Source organism: Micropterus dolomieu, linkage group LG23 (genome assembly GCF_021292245.1).
Source record: "Micropterus dolomieu isolate WLL.071019.BEF.003 ecotype Adirondacks linkage group LG23, ASM2129224v1, whole genome shotgun sequence".
In the NCBI taxonomy this organism is placed as follows: domain Eukaryota; kingdom Metazoa; phylum Chordata; class Actinopteri; order Centrarchiformes; family Centrarchidae; genus Micropterus; species Micropterus dolomieu.
Genome location: NC_060172.1, coordinates 3344868 through 3352087, shown reverse-complemented (window position 1 = coordinate 3352087; position 7220 = coordinate 3344868). Strand labels below are relative to the sequence as shown.

The 7220-nt window shown below is 41.7% G+C and overlaps 1 long non-coding RNA gene across 1 annotated transcript; it reads right to left on the bottom strand.

Moving 5' to 3' along the window:
- Nucleotides 1–1724: 1724 nt before the first annotated feature.
- On the bottom strand, nt 1725–4042 carry LOC123963579. The gene is made up of 2 exons (XR_006823212.1): nt 3015–4042; nt 1725–2662 (listed from the first exon to the last, which is right to left on the bottom strand). It is a non-coding gene; the product is annotated as an uncharacterized LOC123963579 (long non-coding RNA).
- Between the last annotated feature and the right edge of the window lie 3178 nt (nt 4043–7220).

Genomic DNA, 7220 nt, shown 5'->3' with positions numbered 1-7220 from the left:
TCCTCAACACTTAACATTTCCTGCATTCTGGAGACATTTTCTGCTCCCTTTAAGGTGGAAATGTCTGGCAGGCTGCAGAATGTAATGCAGTGATTTTTTTTGCTTAGCTTTTTTTGGACAATGCACATTTGTTTCATCTATATTTAAACTGCATTGCATGTTTTTATTATTGTGCAAATAAACCTTTCTCAAATAATTTTCCTTTTTTCAGTTAACATTTCTTTGTTCAAAATATTTTCAGAACATTTTTAACAAATGCTTTCAAAATGTGATGGGGACCATATCTGCCATTTCAAAAACTGGTGTGACATGTCCCCAGTGTAATTTTATTTATCTTCATCTTATTCTATCCTTTTATTTCTTTTTAATCTCCATCCATCCATCGTCAACCACTTATCTTGCGTAAAGGGTTGTGGGGGGGCTGGAGCCAGTCCCAGCTGACATCGGCGAAAGGCGAGGTACAGTTCGCCAGTTTCTTTTTAATCTCTTCTTTTAATTTCATTTAAAAATGTCTTGTGCTTGTATTGCTGGGTTGACCTGTGTCTCTCTCGTCTAACACATTTCATTGCAGCTTTGACCCCGCGTTAACCTACATATGACCAATAAAACTGAACTGCTGCCTTCTTGAAGGCTGATCTGCTGTGTGCTGTCACCGAGGCTGAGCTAACGTCAGCTGTTGATGGTGATGCAGGGAGATTTAAAGTTGTTCAAAGGAACCTTTAGTGAAGGTAAAGTAATGAGGAAAGTGATTATTTTTTTCAGTATGTTACTTGAAAATATTTAAATGTCTGAACAGAATAAGACAAACATTTTACTGTAGAGACGAAGGAGGTTTCTGTCAGGGATATCAGATCAGGAAGTCAGCAGGATTATGGTTATGAATGTGGAGGCTGAAGTGTTGGAGGAGAAGCGGCTGTGAACAGAAACATGTCTTACGTGTTTCTCTTATCATGTTTGCTTTCTTATGCAGTGAAACTGATAAGAGCCAGTGCAGAAGGCAAAGAGGTAAATCACAGCAGGAAGGAGGCAGAGCAAAGAGAGGCGGCGAGGAGGGGGGAGGAAGGGTAATGCTGCGTTTCATCACTGTCAGCCGGCCGAGCGCCGTTCTGCATGCTGGGATGGAGAGAATTGGAAGGAGGAGACGCAGGAGGGAGTTCCCCCTCACTAAACCTAACTCATTTATCTCTAATCCTCCTCTTTTGTCTCCTCCTCCTCCTCCTCCGTTCCTCCGGGAGGCTTTTTATTCCTGTTTGTCGAGAGAGAAATCCTGTTTCTGGAAAACTTTGCTGACAGAAGTAGTGATTTCTGACTACGATACTGTGACATTAAGCTACCAAAAGTATATGAAGTAGTAAACAACAGTGCTACTTAATACATCAATCACAATGATATGATAATATAAAAATAAAACACTGACAGTAGCCACTTTTGTTACTGTAAGCACATTTCCGTGCTAATACTTACATTTTCACTTGGAGTATTTTATATTGTGCTATTGCTACTTTTACTTCAGTACATTATTATAATACTTTCCCACTGGTCAGGTGTCAAAACGCCTTTGGAACATCAGGCTGAATAACTCAAACTGAGGATTCTTGAACTTAAACCTCAGTACACCTCCATGTTTCTACAGCGCTTATTACTTTAAGTTCTGTTACGTTCAGTCTTAATGGTGAGACTAGAAATAGTGGTTTGGACCCAAATGCAGACACTACGAGGTTATGTCCAGTTGAGCGAGGTTTTATTTACACTAGGTGCCAGTGAGGTCGATTGTCCAAAACAGAGGCAAAGTAATCCAGAGCTGAATAACAAAATCCAAGCGAAACATAGAACTATCCATAAAACACAAACACCACAGGAGGAGCGAATGTAATAATACACAATGAGAAAATCAGTGAGAATGAACAGAAGCAGGAAACAAAGAAACAAGAGGCAGAACGCCACAAAATAACACAGCAAGTAAAGCTCATATAAACATATGGATATATATCACAATATAAAACATAACGTGAGAAAACAAAATCAAAGGCAAGGAACAAAGAGACTAAAACAAGACCAGAACACTAGGGCAGGTCAAAGCTACAATGCAACACAGGAAACACTAAAAACACACCTAACTAACCCAAAACCCTGACTCATTCTGGTACATGTGCATCATAAAAAGTCATGCTAGCGGCCAAAGTTTGTGTTGGCACTGCTGCAGACCAACAAGTTCATTGGGATGTCTTTTTATATGAATCTTAACAGATTTATGAACGTTTATCCACTCTAAACTCTGCTGACTGTAAATATCTGTTGGATGAAAGGTGTTGTAGGAGCTTTTTCACCTGAAGTTAATAACCAGATTCTCTTGTTTACGTAAGCTAGCTTCAATCATATCTATCAAATTGCTTGGTTTGTCTCAGTTGCACTTTGTCTGCCCAAATGTGTCCCACAGAGCTCTATCCTGGGGCCCACTGCTAGATACATAATGCATGAATTGTTTTCCATTCATTTATCCTGACACTAACATTCGACTGTATGCAGATGACACTGAAATGTATGTACTTGGCCTTACCAAGGCTGTGGTGCATGTTTAAAGCAATTCTGTAAATGTGTCTAAACCAGTGTGGATGTTTTTCACCAGGAGAAACAGCTCTGGTGTAGCCAGATGTCTTTAGATCTGTGGAGAGGCAACAGGTAGAGAAGGTTTGTTACTGCGTCAAATTCGTCGTGCAAACATTAGATTCATTCAGAATTACAAACAATATTATATTCATTCACTCATTCGCAAGCATTAATCCTGACCAAAAATACACAAAGTGTTGGTTTAGAAACAGCTTTTAAACGTGACCCTGTGCTTCTGAACAGAATTTGGCTGAAGGACATGAATACGTAAAGGCTTGTGTGGTGTGTAGCAGAGTCTCAGAGGTTAACAGTCTGATGGAGTTTAATCTGAAGAGAAAAACAAGTTGGGACTGAGACAAGTCAATTACTACTGACAGAAACACACTCATTACCTTTAATCAACTCACTTTTTGCAGGACGATGAAGCTTTAATGAGAGTCTGTTCGGACACCAGACATCATTATCTTCATCGTCCTGTCAGGATCGTCATCAGCAGCCGATAATAACGACATACAACACTCCATCTTAACTTGACAAATCTCTGCTCCCTCCTCACTGTGATGGAGGAGCTCTCAGGTTTCTGCTGCTCGTTTGTTATCAATGTTATCATCAATATCTCACAAACATACACAATCCATCAATATCTCACACACACACGATCCTCCATCAATATCTCACAGACAGAATTCTTCACCAGTATCTCACAAACGCACACAATTATTGAAAGTGCAAGAGGGAAAGGGAAAAAAATCTGGCAAAGCATTAACAAATTAATTGGTAAACAGAAAAAACAGGATAAATTCTTTGAACTTAAATTTAATAATGTATTGGTTATCCTCGTGTCTGAGTTAAATTATTTAAAAAAAAAAAAATTCTGTTCAAGAAACATCTCAGTTATTCACCCCATCTGAAAATGAAATGAAAACTACACCCAGCCTATATTTATGATTGAAGAAATTAAGGAAACCAAATGTGTCAATGATGAATTAAATAATTCCAAAGCTACATTACACATATGATAAATCTATCAATTAAACAGGCTGTTGTTCCACCAGCTTGGAAGGTGGACTCGATTATACCAATCTTTAAATCAGAGAGCAGATCAGATATTAATTATCACCAGTATCTCACCAACGCACGCGATCCTTCACCAGTATCTCACCAACGCACGCGATCCTTCACCAGTATCTCACCAACGCACGCGATCCTTCACCAGTATCTCACCAACGCACGCGATCCTTCACCAATATCTCACCAACGCACGCGATCCTTCACCAATATCTCACAAACGCACGCGATCCTTCACCAATATCTCACAAACGCACGCGATCCTTCACCAATATCTCACAAACGCACGCGATCCTTCACCAATATCTCACAAACGCACGCGATCCTTCACCAATATCTCACAAACGCACGCGAAAAGCACTTGTAACACAAACAAACCAGACAAAACCAGGGGGACAGAGGCAGCCATCTTGGAAGCAACCAGCTTATAAAGGCTCCCTGCAGCTGAGGCCTCAATGAGGAGGGAGGGGTCAGCCAATCAGGGAGGACCTGAAAGGAGGAAGCAGAGGCAGAACAGCAGGGGCACATTCGATGTCAAAACATTTTGCATCAGTTTGCTATGGTTTCTGGGTTAAACGACAGGTTGCAAGGTGTGTACACAACAGGGTGCTTCCTTTTAAACACACGATTTGCTCCTCCTCCACTTTAGTTTTTTATTATATTCTTAACACAGTCTTAACTTTCCTAGAAACATTTGATCGGCCTGCTTCATTAAATGATTTGTATCCAGATAAGCGTTTCTGATTTGTTTTCAACAAGCTACTGTTTAAAGCAATTAGAAATCTTAATCATCATCCTAATCACAAACCTGATGTCCAGCAGATGAATTCACACATGCGACTGGTGTTCATTGTTTGATTGAGCGTTTGTGTATATTTGGCATCAGATAATTAATCCAATGAGTAGAGTGTGTTTGATTAATGGCCCTTATTTATTTGCCTTTGATACCTTGTAGTTTGCATTGCATCGTGTTGGGATGGTTGCCTTTCCGGCTGTGGTTTGTCCCACCGATAATGACAAATACAGATTGTACAGGTTTAAGTGGATAAAGAAAGATTTCCTGTGAGCAGATGAATTACAGCTGGGTTCTTCGGTTCCCCCCAGCAGCGAGAGACTTCTGCTCCCTGATGTGGCTGTAATGAATCAGCTCTGACTGATATCACCATTATGAGGCCTGGAGAGGGCGGCTGTCGCAGTGCTGCAGTGCTGCTGTGCAGCAGCTCAGGGAGGAAACAGCACAACCACTCTCACCGGCTGTTACTCATCACAACAGAGGAGACAGAGAGACAGCAGACATAAAGAAGACATAAGACAGAGGATGGTGGACTCTGCTGCAGCCTGTCAGAGCAGCAGGACGGCAGATTAATGTTTTGACCTTTGCAGCAGCAGCAGCAGCGACTTCCAACATATTTATGATCATTACTTCACGTCACCTGCAGCCACGTCCCTCCTTCACCGAGAGACGACACGACGAGGGACGAAACCCGGGCCGGGGACACAGAACTGCTGAGAGGAAAGACACAAACTATCATCCTCCAGGCACGGACGAGAGAAAGTTTCTGTACAAGGAAAAAGTTTAGAGACAGAAGAGAGGCTGCTAATGGATAACACTAGGGCTGCAGCTAACGATGATTTTAGTCCTCGAAGCTTCTACAGATTATTTCATCGATTGCATAGTTTAACAAGCACTTTTGCTTGGTGGCGGTGGCAACCCTCCCCCCCGGTAATGGGATCAGCTGTGTGAGTTAACTCCTGACTGTGACGTTACAACCCAAACTCACGGCCCAACCAGGCGGAGCACAGCAAACGCACCTGCTTACATTTACAGCTCAAGACTGCGGCTTACTTTGGCCAGCCTTCAACTCAACAATCAGTCGTGATTTTAGCTAAATGGTAAAGTTACTGTTACCTTGTCTGCGGTCGGCTCCGTAGACTTGATAATAGACCGGGTGCTTTGATCAGGTGCCGTCGTGCTGTTGCCGAGGTGACATCAGTTTGGTTTTACGTGGACGGACTGTGACATCACAGAGTTGTTGTTTTCTTTTAGCTTGAAATAATCCCAGACTTTGGACACTTTCTTCTTCGCTCCTCGCTATTTTCTCTCTCTTCCTCCACTTTGTAAACAGCGCCAGCATAATCACGTCGTGTTCACGCGGCGTAAGCGCAATGTGTGACAGTAAGAAATGTCCGTGCGAAACAGTGCGCTATATAGTTATATGGATTAAATGAAAAGCTTTTCATTTTAATATTAAATAAAACACATGTTTGTGAAGCGGTTTAAAGGATACCAGAATATAGAAGTGTTTTATCTTGCTGTTTGTACCGTCAGATTCAGATCCCTCTCATTACCATGTGAGCTGTGTTTCCACCATTGATTACAGCTGATTTGTGTTCCAGGCTGTTTCTCCTTGCTGGAGCTGAAATCCATCTCAGATCGGCTAATTGCTGCTAGAAGAGACATTGTCTGCGTAAATTGAAAGTAATCTTCCAGCAGCAGATGGTACATTCTGCATTTGTTGATATGTGGCTTCTCTTTTATAAATGCTCCAATAAAGCACCTGAAATCTTTTCTGTTCAACCAAACACCTCCGCGCACACGGAGCCACTGCACACATCCACACTGCTCACCACTGACACCTACTGGACAATATTAAATCCCACCCTCCTTAGTCCCCTGGAACCTCTTCAAGCACAAGATCTGTACAACCTCCACTAGGACCTCTGATGCTCCAGATATTTTGCATGATATCTGTCTGGCGTTGGCGATGCGTCAGCGAGCCTCTTTGATGCATCGTTGAGTAGTTGAGTGTAGCGAGCACAGATCAATCACTGATTTATCCGCCATTACAGCCCGACTGTCGGCGAGCTGTGCAACTTGCAAATCAGGTGTAAAATCTCCTCAAGGACCTCAGGAGCCGCCTGACAGACCCCTGACATCTCTTCAAGGACCCCTGTGACCTGTATGAAACTTTCACAACCTCCAAAAGGGCCATTTGGAAACTACTCAAAGACCTCCAGAACCTCTTCAACATCTCCAACTCCACCAGGACCTCTTAAACCCCCTCAGTGACCACTGGAACATCAAGACCTCTACATGCTCCAATAGGACCCTTTGAACCTTCTTAAAAACAGGAACATCCTCTTCAAGGACATCTAAAAGCATCTCAGAGAACCTTGGAACCTCCTCAAGGACCTCAAAAACCTTAAATGACCACTTAAGGCTGGACAATAAAACAATAACAATAATTATTGCAATCAATAACAATATAAAAAATGTCCAATAAATATTCCATCAATGTTTGATTTTATCAGGACTTCATTTTTTTATTAAGATGTTTAGTTTGATGAGGAAAAAGATTTTATTAAATTTTCCACGTGCATATTTGTTGACAAAGATTTTATCATAATGTTTTTGAACAGTGGCGACTGGTGAAAAATATTTTAGGTGGGGCGATGCCGTCAGTTTCAGTAACCGTCCCAATACAGTGCAGGATACCAGTGCTTTGTGAAATAGTCAGAAATTATTTAATGCCAATATTAGATTA